The sequence below is a fragment of the Trachinotus anak genome, unplaced genomic scaffold (genome assembly GCF_046630095.1).
Source record: "Trachinotus anak isolate AG129_WGS33_773 ecotype Australia unplaced genomic scaffold, CSIRO_AGI_Tana_v1 ptg000017l, whole genome shotgun sequence".
NCBI lineage: Eukaryota > Metazoa > Chordata > Actinopteri > Carangiformes > Carangidae > Trachinotus > Trachinotus anak.
The window spans coordinates 1,953,239-1,976,852 of NW_027273868.1; the positions used below are offsets into that span (position 1 = coordinate 1,953,239).

A 23,614-nucleotide genomic window follows, 5' to 3' on the forward strand; every position below is an offset into this window, starting at 1 on the left:
ATCACGTTTTTCTTTTGAATACACACAATTATCAGCAGGGTTCTGTGCAAAACCATCCCTGATCAAACGTGAGTGTAACATAGCATTCCAGTTTCTACTAGACTGTTTGAGACCATAGAGAGACTTGTGCAGTTTACACACTAGCTTTTCACCTATGTCTGACCATGTCTCGTAACCCTCTGGTTGATCAATGTAAAGTTCAAAATCAATAGGTGCATGCAAATATGCTGTCTGGATGTCCATCTGATGCAGGAGCAGATTCTCCTGCGCTGCCTTTTGCATGATCTTCCTGTGCATCTACTGTAGCACCTGTTTCTCACATAAGCGGCTGTTTGTACAGCATAGTTCCACAGTTTGTCTGGTAGTTTACTCTCTAACAGTAAACACCTGCTCATGTCATAGAGAGTTCGCCAACCTCTCTCAGCTGTGCCATTTTGGTGTGGTGAATAGGGTGCACATTTTTCATGCCTTATCCTATTCTTGGTTAGCAGTTCTTGGAAATCTTTAGTTGTGAACTCAGTGCCGTTGTCTGAACGTATGCACTTGACTTCACCATAAGGTGCTATGTCTGCCAAAAATCTTTCTGTGGCATGAACTGCATCACTTTTGGCCTTGAGGAAGTACACAAACATGGTACCTGAGTAGTCATCTGTAAAAGATTAAGCATATCTGTGCCCCTATATGCTAGAGGTTCTCATGGGGCCTGCTAGATCAGTGTGGACTAGCTGTAGGGGTTTTGTGGCTTTTCTGTCTGGCTCTCTATTTCTACTCTGTGTGAATTTGCCTTTTGTACACACTTCACATATCTGTGTTGGTCTGGCCACACTTCCTTTTATCACCATGCCTTTTACTACACCTTGTAGTTTTTGTACATCTTCATAATTAGAATGACCCATGATCTCATGCCAGATTTGTAAGTCGTGACACACTTTACACTTATCAACATTTTGTTCCACAGTTGATAAATAATACAAATTACCACTTTCATGAATATCAAACCTGCTGCCATCTTTTGTGATCATGTGACTGTTCTCTTTCTTGAAGGTGACTGTTGCTCCTCCATTTACTGCTTTCGCCACTGAGAAGATGTCTTGGGGGTATGAAGGCATGTAGAGTGCTTGACGAAGCTGTGCTCTGTGTTGTCGTCTGGTGCTGTCCAGGAGATAAATCACAGCTGTCCCTCTGCGTTGAGCTATTCCGTTGCACTTGGTCCCATCTGCCAGCTCAACTGAGTGGGTCTCTGCCTGAAATGTGTCGTCGAAGCTCACAAACTTGTTCACGTCGTTCACAATGTGGGAGGTTGCTCCTCCATCCACCATGATGCCTTTCATCTTTATGTTGTCTGCTGATCTCTCACTCTTTGTATGTTTTGCCATGAAGAGATGATCATCATCACCTTCTTGCTCTTCTTCAGCAACTTTTCTGGCACCATCTTGTTCTCCCTTTTTCCTGCACAGGGATTCTTTATGTGTGTTGCCTCGACAGTGACTGCACCATACTTTTCGAGTACACTGTCTTGCTTTGTGCCCTTTTATTCCACACTTGTAGCATGTCACAGTGACATTTTCATGTCTTTTGTTATTAAAGGTTGTGTTCATATTTTGTTTGTGCTGCTTTATGTGTGTTTTCATTACATTGTCCGTCGATTCAGCTGTTTTCATCTTTTCAGCTTCTTCATAGATCCTCAGCCTTCTTTTAAAGTCTGTGACTGTAACAGCATCTTCATTTTGTGTTACATGGACAGCTAGGGGCTTGAACGTGTCCGGCAGCCCGCCTAGTACCATGGCTATGATGAGCCCATCACTCATGGTTTCACCTGCATCTCTCAAAGCAGTAATGAGATTTTCCGCTCTTATAATAGTCTGTAACACTCTCGCCGTCTGTCATTCGTAGCTTGGTCAACGATGTGTGTAGACTTATTATTCTTGGCATACTTTTTCCAGAATAATGTTCTTTCAATATCTTCAGTGCTTCCCTGCCATTATCAGCAGCATCATGTCTGATTAGCGATAGGCTTTTATCATCTATCAGTCTTATCAGTTCAGCATAGCAGTCAGCATTCTTCCATCTGTTTTGAGCTAGCTGCTCTTCATTAGCACCCATGGGTTCATCCAAGATAGTCTGTTTTAGGTTTAAGATGTGTAAATGACCAAGAAATCTTGTTTCCCAAAGGTCATACTTATCTTCTGTTCCATCAAAAATAAGCTGCGATGATAGCATCCCTACCGCTCCCTTGTTCGTCATCTTTGCATGTGGCACAGTCTTTTCGTCTGTTAGCTTTAGCACTTAGCTCTGGCGTTCGCGTTATGCTTCGCGAAACTTCTCTTTATTTTGCCATTTACTTATCTTCAATTCGGCTCTCATTCTTTGTAGAAGCTCCGTGTCATACTTTGCGGTAAACTTCTGCCGTGGCAGTGTCTGCGGCTGCCTGGGCCCATAACCTGTTAAGGATACTCAACCCACATTTCGACAGGTTCCACCATTGCTTTATTTTCCTGAACACAACAGGCTACAATTTTCCCGGGGTTAATATAAAACATCACTTCCGGGAGAAACATCCTTCAAAATAAAAATACTGTCTATCACACATGAGTAAAGGTGCTTTCTTTTACATTGCTTAACAGTTTGCAGCCAAGTGTGAAGCAGCTGGGATAAAAATCTGAAAAGTCAGAAAACAGTGGAATGCTCCCTCTGGGTTGGGGGGGGGGTGCTGTCCCAAGTAAAGGAGTTCAAGTATCTTGGGGCCTTTTTCATGAGTGAGGGTAGGATGGTGTAGGACATTGACAGGCAGATCAGTGCAGCATCAGCAGTAATGTGGACCTTGTACTGCACCATTGTGGTGAAGAGGGAGCGAAACTGGAAGGCAAAGCTCTCGATTCACCAGTTGATCTTCATTCCAACCCTCACTTTTGGTCATGAGCTCTGGGTAGTGACCAAAAGAATAAGATTGTGGATGCAGCGGCTGAAATGGGTTTCCTTTCTGGAGAGAGGGGTGTCTGGAGTTCCCTGCTTAGCGTCCTGCCACTGTGACCGAACCCCGGATAAGCAGAATAAAATGGATGGATGGATAGTCATACCCAAGTCACACCTCCTTCATCTTGCCAGAGGGATTCTGCCCTCCACCTGAGTACTTCACCCCCTCTAATTATAAATATGGTGACAGAGGACAATATGGCAGCAATATGGCTGGAGAAGAGGCTGAGTCCGTCTTGCAGTGTGTCATGCAGTGTTGTAGCCTGTGCCTATCCCTGGCTACCCTGAACAGTCTGAGGTTAATAGGTAATATCCAGGTCTACCTTCCTTCCTTGCCAGACTTCAGTCAATAAAAGGAAAGGAAAACTTTGCCCCTGCTAAAAAGTCCTGCATGATTAAAGGAAACACCTGAAACACCAGGACCAGACAACATCAGGGATTCCTCCTCAGATTTGTTCTTGCCAGAGATCCCATTTCAATTTATTTTGAGAAGAGGAATTACTCTTACTTTTGATGACCCACTCTGCCTCCTGAGCCTAAGTTGCCTTGAGACAGCAGCTACAGGCAGTTTAACCAACGTGTGCCTTTGGACTATGCAATATTGTGTTTCTTTACAAGCTAATTAGAACTGCTTGTCAGTAAGACAGTGAGCTTATCATCAGCAACCAACAAGGAGTCATTTGTAGTCAGTGTCAACATGCACTGCAGTATTTTAAATTTTAAATAAAAAAAAAACACCAGGGGCACTGAGATTAGACCAAATGACAGGCAGTGGACCTGAGAAGACAATATAAAGATTTGCATGTTGAGAGCTACAGTAGCAAATGACAATGATAATTGTTATGCAGATGACACCCAGCTGTACTTATCCATGAAGCCAGGTGAGACTAACCAGGTAGCCAAGCTTCAGATGTGTCTTCAGGACATAAAAACCTGGATGACCAGTAATTTCTTACTCTTAAACTCAGACAAAACTGAAGTTATTGTAATTGGCCCAAAACACCTCAGAGATACACTACGTGATAATATACTGACTCTGGATGACATGCAGGTCTACTTGTGGTTCCCAGAGTTTGTAAGAGCAGAATGGGGGGCAGAGCCTTCAGCTATCAGGTTCCTCACCTGTGGAACTAGCTCCCAGTGTGGGTTCGGGAGGCAGACCCCCTCTCTACCTTTAAGATCAGGCTTAAAACTGTCGTCTTTGATAAAGCTTATAGTTAGGGCTGGCTCGGTTGTCTTGGCTGTCATTATTATTGATAACACCATTACCTATACAGCTGTTCCTGGTCTCTCTCTCTCTCTTTTCTCCTCTCTCCTCCCCCCACCCCCCCTTTTTTATCTCCTCCTAAACCCAACCGGTCGAGGCAGACGGCCGCCCACCCTGAGCCCGGTTCTGTTGGAGGTTTCTTCCTGTTAAAAAGGGAGTTTTTCCTCCCCCCTGTCGCCAAGCGCTGCTCTTTGTGGGAACTGTTGGGTTTTTCTCTGTAACAAAGTAAGGTCTTGACCTTACCCTGTAAAGTGCCTTGAGATAATGTATATTATGATTTGGTGCTATACAAATAAAATTGAATTGAACTGAATAATTACAGTAGGTCCACTGGTTAGTTCATCATAACTGAGAGGGTGATACAGAGAGGCACTGGGATTCTGAATGGGTTCATCAGATCTATCCACAATAAGGCTGGGATCTCTTTTGTCTGTGTAGCTTTCAAGGAAGCGGCTTCTTCCTTTGTCCAAGAGGGCAGCTGGGAGTGTACAGCAGGTACCTCAAGATCAGAATCTAGTTTTTCCTGTTGGATTTCTTTCAGCTGCATTTTAACCACCAAAAGCTACACGAGCACTGGCTAAGATGAGAAGCTACAGCTGATGTTTGCAACACTACTTTGCTAACAATTATTAGAGTTGAAGCTCAGTGAACCCATGTATCTTTCCAACCTCACTGCCTGAACCCAGTCAGTCACTGCTGCACCCAATGCATATTTCACTGTCACTTGCCAATTTTCCCCAGCTTATGCAGCAGGATAGTATCGAAAGCCAATTGAAACTAAGCCAGTGGTCCACAACTGGACTGCACTGTTCATCACTGTTGTTTTATCAACCTAAGAGGCTTCTTTGGCTGAATATTGTAAGACTTTTCTTGTTGCACATAGTGTTCTAAAATATATTATATAGTTTGCACGTGTCTATTTTTTTTGTCGCAATTGCAAGTGAAATGCTTGCACTGTAGAGTCCTGCTTTCTCTCCTTTCTTCTCTCTAACTCTTGTATGGATCACACCCAACCAGATCTGGTACATGCATGAATGTGTGGCTATGTCTCCACTTCCTGTATCCTTCGTTTCAAATTGAAAACTATCTGCAAAGTCATGTGATTGCGACTTATTGACATATCACAAGATTCAGAAGCAACAGCAGCAAAAATTTTTCAGTGGTGGGCCACCGCTGCGAAATGTATAAAACCAAATCACACTGGAATTACACATGCAAACCTTACACCTTATACCGCTGAGTATTCAGAAATGAATGGCTGGATTTCCATGATGTCTTGTACTATATTCATGCATTCATGTTTTTGGCCGGACCGTAATAGTGGGACCAGCATTGTGAACAAAAATATCTTTGACTGACTGACAGAGTGACCAAGTAAGACCATTGGTCAGCCAAATGCCAGATGTTACATCATGGGTCGTTTCTCTTTCAAAATTAACTGGCACAAACAAGCAGTGTTGCCAACTTGTTTGTTGCTAGATTTAATGACTTTTCAGAACCCTTCAGTGACAAAGCACCTAGCGACAAATCTGGTGACTTCTTGGATAAACCTTAGCTACTTTCCGTGGTAGAAAGTCTCCAGATCTGCCCTCTCTCTGTGTCTACCCTGTTCAGTGAGTGCCACAGAGGTGGAGCAGCCATCTGTCTCTTCCAACTTCCTCTCTGAGTGATCATTTTACAGTAATTACAGCTGAAATCACAACTCAGTCTTTGTCTTAACTTATGTGTTTGGTTGTCAAACGACGCCGTGGTTATAAAATCAGGATTTTAGCAGCAGAGCAGCAGCTTGAAGTGACTGCTGGTTAACATGCAGTCACAGTTTCAAACTTGTTCCATTGTCTGATTCTCAGTCACTGACCACACAGAGTCCTCACTAGACTTGGAGGGAAGAACCCTCTTCCACATCACAGAAAATGAACTTTTTTTTACCTGAAAACTGTGACTCAGAGAGAGAGGGAGAGATAGTGAGGCAGAGGAACAGAAAGAGAGAGATGAAGCTGTGGACAAAAGCTAAAACAATGCCAGCACTGCTCATCCCTAAATAACACACAAGAGTGGGTCTGTGTGTGTGTGTGTGTGTGTGTGTGTGTGTTTGTGTGTGTCTTTATTTGCTGTAAAGTAGGTCAGTGTTTAGAAGCTGCTTGTGGTCTAACTGTATGTCCCGAGTCTGACTGAGGTGGCAGATGGCACAGGCCTGAAGACACACACACAGACACACACTGAAGTTTGTGTTACTTGTGAGGGCCCTCATTGACCCTTACTTTCTTTTCTCCTCTTCCTGTATCAATATACACTGCTCAAAAAAATTAAAGGAACAGTTTTTTATCAGGATATGGCATGAATTCAGTTGCACTTTTCTGATAATGATTTGGTCAGTTAAGTGGCAGAGGGGGTTGTTAATCAGTTTCAGCTGCATAGGTGTTGATGGAATTATCAACAGGTGCACTAGAGGGGCAACATTGAGACGACCCCCAAAACAGGACTGGTTTTGCATGTGGAGGCCATTTCAAGTTTCTCCCTCTTGATCTTTTTGAACTGGTTTTCCACTAGTGTTGGCTTTATTGAGAAGCATTTTGAGTTGCAGAAATAGAATTTTGGTAAAATGGACTAACCTGCCACATCATTTTTTCACTTTGATTTTTGGGGTGTCTATATATTGAGCCTTCTGTAGGCCGAAAACTTTTATTTCCATCAAAAGATGTGCCATCCTTTTGTTCCTAAGACATTCAACTGTCCATATCAGTATAGATATCCAACATATTATTTTTTCACATTGAAATCTGATGTGTTTTCAAAGTGTTCCTTTAATTTTTTTGAGCAGTGTATATGCATGTCCATGCGTGTGCACGCACACACACACACACACACACACACACACACACACACACACACACACACACACACACACACACACACACACACACACACACACACACACACACACACACACACACAGAGGTACAGAGCCTCAAGACAAATGCAGAGGAGGATGACAATATTGACTGCTTGTTAACTTTTCATACTTCATATTGTAAAATGAATACATTTCTATTGTTTTAGTCAGGTAGTACTGGTACAAGGAAGTATTTCAGGTCTAGGTCTAAGTGTTCTGTCTGTAACAGCTGACAACAGGCCACACATATAGACATGCCTCAGGTTGGCACTTGGCAAAGGGTGCAGGTCTTACTCAGAGCCCAGGTGACCTCCACTGACTTTCTGACACTGTCAGCTCCTCAGCCCTCTTCTCACTCCGGCTCCCATGTAATGAGCTTGCATTGGTTTTAGTCCATTTATCAGACGTAGACAGAAATCAAACCAAAGCAGTTAAGGGATGAGGATTATAACACACTGTCCATCACACTGTCAACAAACAGACCTGTGCTCTCTGCAGCAGTCACTCCTATCTCTACTTCATCTACACTCCCCCTGGCATCTGCCCTCAGGCTGGCTCACATTAAGGCCCACCCTCTTGAGATTGACAGTCAATCAAAAATCACAAATGACAAGCTGTGACCATGCCATCCTGCAAAGCTTGGGTCAAAACTGAAGACCAACTGAAACCTACAAAGACTGAAGCTGAAACCTACAAAGACTGAAGCTGGAACCTACAAAGACTGAGCTGAGACTTACAAAGACTGAAGCTGAAACTCACACAAAATGATTTTATCTCTTGACCATCAACATCAATGGATTAAAAACTTCAAGATGTGGTTTAAAGTGTCAGAGAAAACACAGTAACTCAACTATTGGGTGGCTATAGCTCAGGTGGTGGAGCAGAACGTCCACTGATTGCAGGGTTGACAGTTCAGTCCCCACCTCCTCCTGTCTGTGGGCCTGATTGAATAACTTGTAAGTGGCTTTGTATAATTATAAATTTGTTTGTCACATGAGTGAATGTAAAAGTTGAAGTCAAAGAAATCTCTGTGATTCTCCACCTTCCCTTGTTTCTGCTCCTTCACACAGCTCTCTCTCTCTCTCTCTCTCTCTCTCTCTCTCTCTCTCTCTCTCTCTCTCTCTCTCTCTCTCTCTCTCTCTCTGACACAGCGTTGGCCTTGATTGGATCGATCTGTACAATCAACAACATTTATCAAACTTTAGGCCTCTTAATTCAGTCATTTATCACACTGGTTATATGGCATGATTATAATTAAAAACTCTCATCAGTCAGACTGCCTCTGAATTAGTCTCTAATTGAACAAGTGGCAGCTCTACATAGACTGATGACTTCTCCTTTCTTCTCGACACATTCTCAGACTTTCCCTCATGAATTACTCCGTCAGAGGAGACGGCTCAGGCTTGAAGTCGAAGAGAAGGCAACAAAGTTCATGTGATGGATCTGTAATCATTTACGTTGTGTGTGAAAGAGGCCCAACTCATTGTGAGTTAACAGACATCGTGCTGTGTATGGCTCGTTTAGGTCCATTTCCTGACACCTACTGTATGACAATACCCAGTAATCACATTACAACACAACCACAGTATAAAACACTGAGTGTGAGCAGGTTCACTGTGTATGTTCAGTCACAGCCTCAGGTTATGTAACACACAGTCTCACCTTCTGTTTGCTTCATCACATCTCACAGTTCATACGCGGGGTTTATCCTGATTCTCTCGGCTGGGAGCCAATCAGATGTGGTGACACCACATCGGCATGTGACGGCAGCAAAGTGTGTTCAACATATAGTAATAACAATCCTGACATGAAACACACTGACACACACAACACAAATGAAGCAGACTGATGGTAGCACTATTTCTTTGTATTACGCGCGCACGCACGCACACACACACACGCACACAAATACTGCCCATGCCTAGTCAGTCTCTCTCTATTCTCTGGCTCCAGCTTCTACTTGTTTTGTGGGACACAACAACACATTTGAAGATGTCAACTTGGACTGGTTAAGAAATGGTTAAGATGGATATTCTTAACCATTTCTGACATCTAATGGCAGGAATATTTATCATTATTATTTCATCCACACTGTCACTCTTATAAATACAGCATATCATTACTTAAAGGTTCTGTAAATGATCGTCACTGCCACTAGATGTCACACTAGACCATCATCTCAGACCAAAACAAACAATTCATCAGCCACACCTCAGGCCTCCGTCCCCCCCCCCCCAACCTCCCCTTCACGTTCTCAGTCGGCAAGTTGTCACAGAGCTGAGCAAAAGTAGTGAAACACGAAGCACGAAGCACACAACATGAAGCAAAACTGAATTAAGTTACTCGGTGGCCATGAGAACAAACAAAAACCAATCTAACACGACCATTAGCATTGCTGTGATATGCTCCACAGCAGTTAGCCAGCTAGCAATAGCAACATTAGGAGAAGAAAACCAGTTCTGAGTCCAGCTGGAGCCTTTAGCAGCTTGTAGGGTTCTCCATCTCAGTAAAGACAGACCAGTACTGGCTCCACAGTCAGACTGGGAAAGAAATTCAGCCATGGACTTTATCCACAGTCACACAAATGACACTGAAGGAGCCAGAAGAAACACTAGTGCTGGAAAAAGCTTTAAAAACTTCCTGGTTTTCACGGTCCACCAGCCAAATGAGATCCGACTGCATTCTAACTGGGAAAGCCTGAATTCAGCCTTGATTTATCCACAGTCACACAAACTTTCTAGATCCCAGTCAGTCCAACAGCTGACAGGGCTTTGAGCCAGTTGTCCCTATGTCCAGTCCTCCTTTGCTCTGGTCTCATCTCTTCCTTTGTCAGAGCCTTTTTAGATGAAGAAGTGGTTTCTTCAGTGGAGGAAATTCTGGAAGGTCACTTTCACCTGAATGCTGTGGCTTTCATCTCAGCTCGTGTGTGGGCGGTGCTTGTGTGTTTAAACATGGGGAAGGCCAAAGGTTCAACAGGAGCGACGAACAGCCCACTCTCTCAGACCGGTTTCCAAGTCCGAAGAGAAAAACAGAGAAACTCAGATTACCACACACACAGAAGGGGTGTGACTTCATTCTTCACTCAGGACACCATGACTCCACTATATCTTTACGTGGAAAATAATTGTTTACTGACATGTTATTATCTAAAATCTGGTTTATAAAACCTTTCATTGATACTGGCATCATAAGCTGAGTTTCCATCACAGTTTTAAACAAAATAGTTGCGAATGTTCTGTGTTTCCATTGAGTGATGTTATGTGATTACAGCTGAGTTTTCTCCTCTCATGATATCGTTCTAATTAAACGTAATGACAGATTTCCAGCAGTCTGCCTCTTTGTGTGAACTGGCTCCCTGGGGCCTGATACGCCAGGCGCCATGACTTGAATATGAAAAAAGTGTTTCCATTTCAATTTTGCAAAAATACTTTGTCGAATAGTCCAAGAAACCACCTCATGTGAGCGTATACATTTTTTGGGACATTTAAGAGTTTTAAAAAAAAATTAAGGTTTCCATCACTAGTTTTTAAGTTTGCAATTTCAAATTGTGCATTAAGCAGGTTCATGGCAACACACCTACTGACGTCCTGCTTTTACCAGATCAGCTGCTATCAGCCTGCACACTGTATGTTATCCCATGTAGGAGGCAAAAACTGTATTTAAAATGTTCTTATTTTCATCATATAATCATATAATTTGTGGTAAAATAATCTGAAGTTAAAGTCAGTTTACTAGAATTTTCTGTTTGGTTAATTTTAAACTGATTCTTATCCTCCTTTCACAAAGGGGCTAGTAAAAGGTGAAAGTCTGCACCATGGAACGGGTGAAGTTATTAGGATACAGTAAAATAACACAGGAAATGTATGAATAAACAAAGCACGGCATGGGTAAAATATCAGCTGCAAAACTGAGACTGACAGAGGGAGATCTGTGCGCTGTGAGACATGATTAGACATCCCAGTAATGTGAATAGAAGCAGGGAGAAGCTCATGGGAGAGGTGGAGGAATAGGACGGAAAAACAAGAGGAAACTCCTTCCTGAGAATGATGTATATAACACTCTGTCTCTGTCCTTATCAAACTTTCTCACTTCCTCCTGACAAAAGCAGGAAAACACAGTGTTTACCCTCTTCATTCACAGTCAGACTCTAAACAGCCCCAGATCCACAGCAGACCAGAGGAAGGTGTGGCGATACGTTTTCCTTCCTCACACCTTCCTCTCTGTCTCTGGCTGTGTGTGTTTGTCTCTTCCTGTGTTTCTGACAGCAGGAGGACGATGAAGCCTCTTCCCCACATCCAGCCACAGAAACATGGACTGTGGGAGGGAGACAGCAGGAAATAAGAGGACAGAACCAGACACATACACAGCTGGAGAAATCAGAAGGTATAAACAAGGTGAAGACTGAGGGAGGACAGAAACAGACACACCATGAGAACAAAATCCCTAAAGGGTTCCTGTAAAATCGATGTGGTAATCAAAGATTTGTACTGACTAGAAAAACAGAAACATTTCAACCCAACAGAAGACAGACTTGTTCCTGCTAATACCACCAGAAAGAGTAGATCTGTCACTGAAACATCCACTGACCAGCCACTGACACTGCTTCAAACTGCTTCAAACAATATTTAATTACACAGTACCTAAAGCCACGGTAAGAACTGACTGTGTGGAGCACATGGTGTCAAATCCCGTGACTGAGGCCAGATAGTGTCCAGGTTTATATGAATGGATGGGGAATCTTCATGCAACAACAGGAAATTATATTTGAAATGTGTAGTTTCACTTCTGTGTCAACAGTGTGTGTTTCCTGTGGCTCCTGCACCTGGACTTTGTCAGTGACCTTTAATGTAGCTCACTAAATTTTCTTGTGCACACTGCCAGTCTTCCTTCATGCAGCTTTAAGACATTTTGTGGATTTTTTTTCAGGTAGAGCAGACAGCTTGTTCTGAACCCCCCCACACCTCAGCCTGACGGCGATGTACCAGCAGACTGCAGCACAGGTTTATCGCCAATCTACCCACCTCCATCATCCTCCCCTCCATCCCTGCCTTCACTTCCTACTCTGTGGTGGCTCAGGTGTGTGTGTCTGTGTGTCTGTGTGTGTGTGGGTGTGTATTCCCCATCAACCTGTGTTTTGTTTTGTTTTTTTTTAATCTTGAAGCAGAGACTATTTCTGGTAAAAGGCTCTGTCTGTTTTACATTTTACATAATACGACTGTCTCTCTCTTTCTGTGAAACATCAGCAGCAGCCACTTTACACTGACAACAGTCCTGCCTACAGAGGGGTGGATGAGGGTGTGTGTGTGTGTGTGTGTGTGTGTGTGTGTGTGTGTGTGTGTGTGTGTGTGCACTCAGAAGGGTGTATATATAGTGTTTGCAGTGCAGGGCAGGCTCTCATCTCCTAGCAGTAAATCCTGTTGAAGTGTAGAGTATCGCCTCCAGGCCAGCCAGAGCTAACTGTGTCCCTTCAACGCGCACACACACACACACACACACACACACACACCTTCCCTCACCCACACATCTGTCTTCCACTTTAACATGTACAGGGATAGTAGAATGCAGGTTCCTCTCACAGCCTTGATAAGGTCCTCAGTTTGTTCATATGCAGCATCGTCAGATAAAACTGAGCTGGAAACCATGAGTCACTTCACTGTTTTGAATAACTTTGTTCAGCTCAGCTCTGTTCACAAATTTGTTCACTAACTATCAAGTTCATTGACTTTTTTCTAAGCAAACAGTCACATGTACAAACGTGCATGTCTCAGCTCACAACAGTCTTTTAGTGAGCTTTAATGAGGAGGTAAGGTTCTGTCAATCACAGCTGATTTTGTTAGTGACAGTAGTGATTCAGTACAGTTGCACTCGACTGAAAACAGACACTCTTTCACACTTAAAGACCCTCTGATGAAAATCAAGTGTTTCACCTTATTAATGTCTATATGATGTTGGTTTTTTTTTAAGATTTTTTTGGGGCATTTTTGCCTTAATTGACAGGACAGTAGAGAGTGACAGGAAAGGGGCAGAGAGAGAGGGGGAATGACACACAGGAGAGAGTCGGGCCAGTCAGGAGTTGAACCGGCGCTCGCCTGCTAAGAGCATCCACTCATGTGGTACGCGCCCTAACCACTCCGCCATCAGGCGGCCCCCATATGATTATTTTTTTATAAATTAGTCTCAGGCAGTCTCATGAAAACAGATTCAGACAGTCAGGGATTCATACGTCATAGAACCTAAGGAACCAATCCTGTCAACTTCTAGGGACCGGGGGTGGGGCTAAATACACCTGAAACCTTGTCGGTACAGAGAGTCAGAGTTAGCATTAGCATAACCACTAACACTGTGTCAGCCACTGCCAGTTACAAGCTAACAAACAACATAAACAAATAAAAGATGCTAACTACGCTAACGGTTCTGATCCGTCTGCTAGTCTCTGATTCTGGTCTCAACAGACTCCTCATCTGAGTCTGGGTCTGACTGAGGCTCCAACATGAGGCTGAGTCTCTCTGATGTTTCCTCCTCTAACATCTTCATACTCTCTGCTCTTTCACCTGGACAGCTGGAGCCAGCAGGTGGTGGGTGGGGCCAAGGCAGAGTCAGAGTCAGAGTAGATGAGCTTCAGACCAATTTTTATGAAAACATGTTCAACTAAATATGTTTAGAGATTAAAACACGTCTGGAGGAAGTTTAGAAACAGTCACCGTGGGTGTGGCTGTTGGACTGTCTGTTGTGGAAAGTTATAAAAGTTGTTGAACGTCTTCCCCAGTTTTGCTTTAAGATGAAGTGACAGACACTTGATCTAAAGGAGAGTATGGGCTCAGGTAAGTTTTTGATGGGCAGCAGATCTTTCTGAACCTATCCTGAGAATCTTCTTAAAGCTGCTATCTGTAAGTTTGGCTACGCAGCAGCTGGAAACTACTTCTCTACACTGATCACAACAGAGCTACATTCAAAGTAGCCTTGAAAAAGACGCTATAGAGTTCTGCACGAATGAGAAATGAGTCGCATTCGATCACTTCATGTTCCCTGGTCCTGAAGTCTGTGGGTTTCTGAATGTGTTTTTTGATGGCTGAAAAGGTCTGTATCTAACACAAGCTCAACGCATCTTCAGGTTAAACGTCATCAGTCCAACATGAAAACCGACCTCCTCACCAGTCCACCTTTACAGCCTCAATGTGTTTCTACAAAATGTTACTAACTCTGTCAGAGGAAAGGCTTCTGTAGAAGAGCTCAGAGCTAAATCTAACTACAGGTTGAAGTTGAGTGGTGGTGACGGTGAAGTCATGTGACCGTGGTGTCGTTGGTTTAGAGCCTAACATGAGCTTTTTACTGCTGCTGATTGTATTTAGGCTTCAAACATCATAAAGTGGTGTCATTAGTGAAGATGATCCTGCTGAACAAAACCTGTCAGGATCAGAAACTGTTGCTGATTTTCTCTAATCATCCAAAACACAGTGGAGAAATCCTATTGGCTGTTTGTGGAGAGAACCAGGTGATGATGACTTCAGGGTTGGACTAAAGAAATACGTCATCCCTGCAGAACTGTATTTCAGCAATGTAAGTATTGTTTGTAGTTGTTTTTGTATGTGTGTTTTAATCCTTAATAATTGTTGCTGCTTTTAATCTGTGTGTTTAAATGAGCAAAGAAATTCATTCATTCATCAAAACAGAACCTCATGCATGGGCTCCTTGTATAATTACAGAGAGGGCTGCCTTGGACTTTACTTGATTAATATGCAGATAACTTCCTATTAGAAAGTGAAGGGCAGAGTGTGGGGGGAACAGAGGTGAAATCAGAGGGAACCCTTTCACAAAGGGCAAGTGTTTGAGTTAAGCTACTCAACAGTCGAGCAGACAGCTTCACGCTGACGTGATGCAGGCCCTCTGTATGCCTGCTGGTTGAACGTGTGTGTGTGTGACAGGCTGTGTTTGTGTACATGTGTGAGTATGTGCAGCTCATGATTACAGCCTGCAGCTATTTTCTAAAACACAATGGTGCAGGAGCAGTAATTATTTTTGGCCTTGAATGGCTAATATACATTTATTTTCTTGTCATTTCCCATGGTAGGGTTTTTATCTCCCTCCACATGACGCTGGAAAAGCGTTAATCATTTGGCCAAGGTGATAATGCCGAGGGGATTTTACAGCGAAACCTTTCACTGCACTGTGCAAAAATACAAGTAGCCGACCTTAATGAGGTCCTCAGTGATGTAAATCCACCATCACAGACTTAGAAGAACTGTGGTTTTCGCTACACTGTCCAGTAATGCTGAATGTTGTTTCCCTCATTAACTGCTGAGCCTCCAGATATCCAGATAGTCTTTCAATTATCGAACAAGTAAATCTATAAATCAGTCGATCCATCAGTCTGTCTGAGTAGAGCCCATACTTTCAGCTTATCACAGGTCCTGCACAAATGTCAGCAGATATACAGATGTCAGTGCAGAAATCCATAAGAAATGTGTTGCTTCCTGATTTTTCATTGTTCTCTGTACTGTTGTCTGTTGTAACAAAGTATCTTATCCTACTGAATTATCAATCTCTTTATTGACTATGCTGATAAAAACCTTGTCCAGTTACTAATGCAATTTCTGTAGAACATGTTGACCAATGCAAATTTGTCTAATGAATTAGCTGAACATAACTTACATCCATGTCACATGCAAACAACTAAAACCACACATTTTATGCAATTCCTGACAACACATATGAGCAAACGCCATTGCCTGATGAAAGTCATGAGATGTGAGAGCTGAAAGTTCTGGTAGTAAGTCGACCTTGAGCTCAGATTTTATCTTTGTCATTTTGTGAGATGCCCAGATTTTCCTTCTTTTTAAATGAGCAGCCAACAGTCCTTTCAAAGGGAACGCCATGACTCCACTTATTCCCCTGGCAGAGATGCTCCTATCCTGCCTGATGTGCTGTTTAGCTGCTTGTCATTGGAGAGAACCATCTGTGCTCCCTCCTCTCCATTCCCCCCTCTGTATCTGCCACTCAAACTGTCTCTGGTGTCCCATGTTTTTCATTTCTCCTGTATTTTTGGCTCAACCTGTCTCCCTCTCAATCATGCTTTTTCTTTCCACAATCCATTCTTCCTTCACCAGGTGGGACCACTGGGAGACTTTGGGCCCCATAAAGAGATATCACATTGGGCAACGCAAACCCTGAAAATATAACACCCTGCAGACATGCATGCAACACTCTGCAGACGGTGAATTCACTACTTAATGCAAGGCTGTAAGAAATGTGCGTATCTAAAATTATCTTAACATTAGTAAATAACTAAATTAATATAACAGCAAGTGGCAAAAGACAAAAGCAGCAGAATCACCCAAAATTAAAAAGCAGGATTAAAGTTGACCTACATCACTTCATTCTGATTAAGGAATGAGACCATATACACACACACAAACAATAACTGCGCATTCAATGGTCTAACATTTGTCCCTCCTTCATCAGATGTGAATGAAACTCAGTGTATACGTTCAGGAGACGTTGCAGGGTGTCTCCAGTGAGTTTAGTTAGGATTGCTCAAAGGCATCTCTCAACAAATATGTAGGCCACGCCCTCTTGCACCAATAAATGAGGCACTTCAGTTTTTGGTAATATTTGTCCCCAGAACATGTGGTGAAATTCTGTCCACCAGATTTTCAGATACACATTTTAGGTATTTGTGGCAGTCCCAATCGTTCAGGCTCAAAATGCTTTGGTAGGCTTATTCACTATCACAGCCTAAAGATATCTCCAAGGATTTATGATGATTGGACAAATGGTTAATGAGTTATGGCCAATATTCTGTAAGCCTCGCCCTTTGCAAAGATATTCTGGTTGTTTTTTAAGCAGGACAGATGTCAACATTTTGAACATTAGTTTTATTCGTACATTGTAAAGAAAATCTTATATCAATGATGATAGGTTGATAATTTAATGTAGATAAAAAAAACCTAATGTTAAAATAATTTCTGACAGTCAGAGACCCTCAGAATTGCCCCGTCCCCCCGTCCCTTGTCCCCGTCCCCGTCCTTCACTCCTCTATCTCCCTGTCCCTTCTCATTTCTCCATCTCTCTGTGGCAGTGTATGTGTGCCTCTGATTACGTTTGGATTAGATAGGCCAGAGAATAGATGGCTTACATTTGAATGTTGAGGGGAGGGTGGTGGGTGAATAATGATGAGACTGCAGAGACAGGGGACGACAGTGGGAGGAAAAGAGGACAAAGTATAGAAATGAGGGAACCATCTTTTGTCAATGCATATTTAAGAGTACACAGATGAACCCTGAGCAGGAAGATGTCTGCTGAACAGTGATGTCACATTCTTTCAGATTCACACCACACCGCTACCTGGGCACCATAATCTCCAAAGACCATGTTTACGTCAGGTACATTTTTGTTTTCAGGTTTATTGTTTCTATTGCATATTTATATTGTATTCAGGGCGTCCTTGAAAAAGAGGGCTTACTCTCAGTGTGTGAATAAAGGTTTGAAACCTGCTATATCTGATTTCTTTTGGCTACTCAGAGTCAGTGGAAACAAACTGTAAACATAACACTGACATATCACTGCTGTGTAATTTAAAGTTGATATGGTGAACGACGACAAACAGTTGCTTAGTTTCACATCCAGCAGTTACAGAGCGACACGATTATTCATTTGGAGTTGTGTTTGCCCTGTGCAGTGGGCCGTCGATCTGCAGAGGGCTTTTAATTTGAAACTGGACATGTGGAAACACCAAAGAGAGGCAAGAGGGATAGAGAGAAAGAAGCAGAAGAAGAAGGAGAAGAGAGAGAAAGGTAGATTTAATTACCTAACATTAAGTTAGATTTTATTTTGACCTATTGAGGTTCATCCTGACCGCTGGTGTACAACACCACACACCACCCAGGTACAACAAACCTTTCATAGAAGGACTGGCCATTGGGCACACCTGGACAAATCCCACTGGGCCAAAAAATCCCTAATGTTTTTAGCAGCTCTCTGTGTGCCTGTCATTCAGGGTGCTCATGAAAGCATGATGCTTGCCTGTTCTGGGCTGGGCTGACTTCACTTCCATTACCTTAAATGGTTAATTGGGATTTACATACGGATGTTTGTCAGTGAAATTAACAGTTTCACATGTATTGCTTTTGATTCATTATTTAGTTAAACATTTCGAAACTTTCTTTCCTGTGCTTAACTAAACCCTCTTAAAGAGCTGCTATTTTGTGATGTGTCATTGGAGGAAGGTCCAGGTAAGCCATCTAAATCCAGAGCTCCGAGGAGAAGGGATATACGTTTTTGGATTTAGCCAAACCAGAGGATGTACAGCTGATGAAGCCCTGACAGTTTCTGGAATTTGATATTCCCTCTGATATATTAGCACTTCAGCAGGCTGATTTGACATCAAAAACCCAGTTTGAGTCTCAGAGGTTGAGGGAGAGAAGCGGACCATATGCAACATATGCTGTAAGAAAAAGGCTCTTAGGCAGGAAGTCATGGAGCATCACTCTGTCCTCTGGTCTGTGCTTTTTCACACAGGACTAAACTAGTCCTGAACGCAGCCTGAGGGTGAGTCAAGCCACCCTGTGAAAAAAAAAACACTTTGTATCCATGAGCTCAATCTGTCTGTCACTAACCACAGCTCGTGACCGCAGGTGAGGGCTGAGATGCAGATCGAGCGCTAAATTGAGAGCTTTGGCATCGCGTTACGCTCCTTCACCACAGCATTCTGGTGCAATACCCATATTAATGCCAATCCCTAACCAAGGTACCATGCCTGATGGTATTCATGTCGAGGCTAACTGTCATCTCAACTTCACTCATGGCTGCAAACAGTCCCAGTGCATGCTGGGGCTCATGGCCCGATGAAGACAGAACTACATCATCTGCAAACAGCAGAGAGCAAATCCAGAGGTCACCATACCTCAGTTGCACCTACACACTCTACCCATGAAAATCATAGAGAGAATTGTTGACATCGATACCTGTGGTGGAGCCCAGTCCTTACTGAGGATGTGGGTGGCTTCCTGCTGAAAATATGGATACACCTCTCACTACACTTGCCCATAGTCTGGCAGCGACACCCCAGCATACCCCAAGGCACCCAGATGACCCCACCAGTATCCTCCATCCACCAAAGGCCCAGTGCACCTGGAGATATTAAAGCCCATATGTCCCAACCTCAGATGGATTCACAAACTCAGTCAGACAACTATGGTCAGTGGAAACATAAAGGTATAAACACTTTAAATTACACTATGTGCAGGATATCCTACTTCATTTGACCTCTGATCCTATGTCTGCTCCACCATGCACAAAAAAAAAGAATATATGAGTATAGTGCAGTTAAGTCAGTAGGTAAGGAATATGCCAATGTGTAACTGAACTGGCTGTGACTTAGTGGTACTAACTGTTGTGAAAAGATTTTATATATGTATTCATATAACAGTAATAGTTGAAAGAACAGATTTAGCTGGCTCCCATTGGCTATGGCAGAATCAGCAACCTACCATGATAAATACAGAGGAAGAAAAATCCTGTGCTGCACTTTCAAAAATCACACAAACCCTCCTCTGAGCAAAAATGTAAACAAACCTCATTTCTACACAGTCCCTTCCTGATTTTAAAGCTGCACTTCCTGTAACATGGGAACCGCTGCTCTTTCAATTTTGACCCTTCACATTCTGCTTTTACAGTCTATCTATTTATATTCATGCGCGTCACGACACCTCCGTGCTGGCCTCTCATTCACTTCCCTCACTTTCTCTCTCCACCTTTTGATGTCTTTGAGTTTGGCACTCCCTCTCTCCAGTCTGATTTGAATATCAAATGCTTTGTCTTACCTCTCAGCTCTAATATTGTCTCAGCAAGACTGCGAGTGACTCTTGATGTTGCCAACAAACAGTTCATTGCTTTGGAGTATAAATACCATCATGGCATCAGTATAGTCCACTAGTGGAGCTGCCGATAATAAATTAAAAGGCCTCTGGGGTATGTGATGACAGTCAGGAGGGTAAAGTGGGTAAACGTGGAGGATGGCGATATAGGAGTAAAAGCATTAATGACCATGAGATCAAAGATGAGCTCCCTTTACACTATTATTATCTTATTTGTATTACAGTGACAGGTTTGGTCAATGTGTTCTTCACAATCCTTTCTAATTCAATAGGGTAGCAGTACCCCAAGGTTCCCACTGCATGAACTGAAAAATACTGAACACTCAAGTGCCAAAAGCTGCAGTTCCTCTAATGGCCACTAGAGTCTGGCTCCAAAATCGAGTCAGTCCCCATAGACTCCCATGTTCAAATGTTTGACTCAGTTTTATCAAGACTTAAAGTTATAATGATTAATTATAATTGAGGGCGTGACTTCTTTGAGTGACAGGTGGGTGAGTGTATCCTTGCCACAAACCAGCAGGCTTGTCTCGGCTCAGCTCCACACACGTCCCACCTCTTTGCCCTTTTATGGATTAGCTGGGAGTTAGGGGTGGAGTCAGGCACTGCCAAGATGGTGACAGTGGAGCAGCTCACTCTGAGCTTCAAAACCGCTCTTCAGAAACCTGTGGGTGATGTCACAGAGGCCACGTCCATCTCTGTTTACAGTCTGTGGTTCTCACAAACAAAATGGCAGATAAACACCACATACATCCTAAAAAGCAAAAGCTATATTTGTTTTTAATAGCTACAGCATGTGAAGGATGATGAGTCAAAACTGTTTGCACAGTATCGTGTCTCATACAAGAAGTTGATAGAAATGGTCTAATCTGCTTCATTTTCCAGAGTCATTTATACTCCTCATATGTTTAGCCCCACCTTCAAGAAAGTGTTGACATTCAAATAAAAGCTGTTTAATTGTCCAGGTGTGAATTAAAAGTTGAAACAGAACTGGACTTCAGTTGAAAAGTACACCTACAGAAGTGCACTGAATGAGTTCCTTTAAAAAATGGAGGTTGTTTATGAAGTTAGTCTTTGGTCTGATGAAAAATTAGAAAGCTATTGACAAGAACTTTAAAAGCTCCCTTGGCCCCATTAGCACGCAGTTTTGAGGCAGTCCCTAACTTCAGTTCGTCAGTTTTCCACATCAGGATTCAGTATCGGCTCCTGAGATAAAAATAATACCTGTGGTACATCAGTCAAGCTTTACTCCTCACTGCACAGCTAATCTGTTGAAAACTGATTAAAAGTGTTTGGGGATGAGCATGGCTAAATGCTGTTAGCTGCTCTGGCTCCCAGCACTTCCTGTTCACACTGTATAGACATCAATCACCTACTGAATCTGATGTTTGTGAGATCTAATGAAGTTAGAAGGAGCACCTTTTTAATTTGATTTCCTTTAACATGGCTTATGTTTATCCTCAATGGACAAGAAAATCCAGACATTACTGTAGGGACTGACTGTAGCACAGTGTCTGCAGTGATGTGCATGAACACGCTAAATGACCGTTGTTCATTGAACGTTAAACTTTTCATAAAACGCTCATGCACCAGAAGGTGGTGGTAATGCATCAAAAAGTTGTGTGCGAAAAACCATCCGTAGAAATGTGTAAAAATCACACATTTTTATGCAAAATGTATCTGCCAGGCCTGAAAAACAAGTCTGAACGCCAGCTACATCAGCAACAAATTTGAAACAACACATCAAATTGAAGCATCCGACCAGTCTTCTGAAATATCTGCGAGTGAATGAAGATCACAAGAAAACAAAGAGAGGGTCAGACCATGAACCAACAGCTGATAAGTTCCTCCACCTTCGTCAAACTCACAACATTTATGTAGAAAACATAAACTCACATTGTTCTTTTTTCTTTTTAAAGTAATCTGTGACTCTACGGAAGTAAACAGTAATTCATTTAGTTTGAGATGTGTCAGTGACTGGAGGCTGAGGATGGATGGCAGGAGGAAGTTCTACTGAAAAAGAATGAAAACTGAAGAAATGAACATGAATTAGTTCATTTTAATCTGTGTGAACTGAACTTCAAGCTCTGTTGGAACATGGGGAAACATGTCTGTCAGAAAACCTGTCAGACTTAAACATTTTCAACTTTCAGTCGTTTGTGTTGTGGCCCAGCAGGGGGCGTTCTTAAAATTCACTCTCAGCTTCACCTACTGATGTTCGACTGGCCTATCAGTAAACCAGCAAAGAAAAAATGAATATAGTGCCCTCTGTAGCACCAAACAATCATGACGCTTGGGCATCAGCGTGTGGTAGTACATGCGTTCTTCACTGTAGATGCAAATTACCAACAAACAATTACCAAATGTTTAACTATTACTCTACAACCACATCCAGGATGGTTAATTCCAAAATTCAGAGAATTATCTGTGCCTATCAGAATGACATATTCGTATAGGGGTACACCTCATTTTCTATGGTATATGTTCTATTGCCATTTAAATTCTTTGTATCAGTTTAGCCACTCACAAAACAGCATACGATTTGATGAGACTGTCTTCTTGTAAAAAAACAAGCCCATAGGTCGACTGTACAGCAGGTTATTATGAGCTATGGTTATGTTTTATTGTTAGGCAACATCTCATGGTGACAGTCATTATGGCAGGAGCAAAGGAAGAGGTCTAGATGGATGGGTCAACAAAACACAGGAATATGACACAGGAGAGCATCTTTTCCTAAACCTAACCACGGCATGACCGTTATTTGTCGTAACCATGGCAATGAGGGTAAGTATATCAAAATCATAGAGGGACTATCTCAGGAGATACTCTTACTACATGTGTAACATCAGTCAAGCTGTATCTGCACTGCTCCACACAGTGCAAGGTCGTATTAGTGATCATACTCAAAAGCTTTTGAGGATCAACCTCACTGAATATCTAAATCTCACACTCAAAAACTAATGGTCATGGACTAACCTGTAGTTCCTGTCCACACAGATGCACACACAATAGTGTTTTGCTGTTGATACTGAAGAAAGCAGCACACAAAATACCCAAAACTGAATCTTAATTCAATCCCATCAATCCTAGTCAGACCCTGATTCTGTCTGACACCCAATTCACCATGAACATAACAATACAGACACAAAATAACAGCACGAGGCTCCACCCAGTACCTGTCCAGTAACATCCTCACATCCAGGCAGCTGCTCTGTGCTGGAGGAGTTTGTTGGGGAGGGAGAGAGTGTGTGCTACCTGTTCATTTCTTCAGTTGGGAAACAGCATCGTGCGACTGTGCCCATCTATCAGGCCCAAATGAGATGTCAGGGGTCAACTGCGACGCAGCACATCGCCCTTTCTCCACAGGCTGCCTATTTGTCACCACAAATGAGGAAAACAACATTCTCTGGGGGTCCTTGACTCACACACAGGCAAACAAAGACACACAGAAACAGACACATACACACACACACTAATTAGACAGCCCACACATGGCTGAGCGTCTGCCGTGGAGGCTGAGACACACACACACACATACACACACACACACACACACACACACACACACACACACAGCTCCTTTGATGGAATGTGTGGAACAGGACACACATG

The 23,614-nt window shown here is 42.8% G+C and overlaps 1 protein-coding gene and 1 long non-coding RNA gene across 2 annotated transcripts in view; one reads left to right on the plus strand and one right to left on the minus strand.

The window, feature by feature from the left end:
• Positions 1-23,614, minus strand: part of rbfox1 (RNA binding fox-1 homolog 1) — a 309,086-nt gene that overhangs the window by 250,388 nt on the left and 35,084 nt on the right. The gene's annotated exons all lie outside the window — the stretch shown is intronic.
• LOC139634801 (uncharacterized) lies at positions 13,440-17,570 on the plus strand. The gene is made up of 3 exons (XR_011694068.1): positions 13,440-13,954; positions 14,589-14,690; positions 17,456-17,570. It is a non-coding gene; the product is annotated as an uncharacterized lncRNA (long non-coding RNA).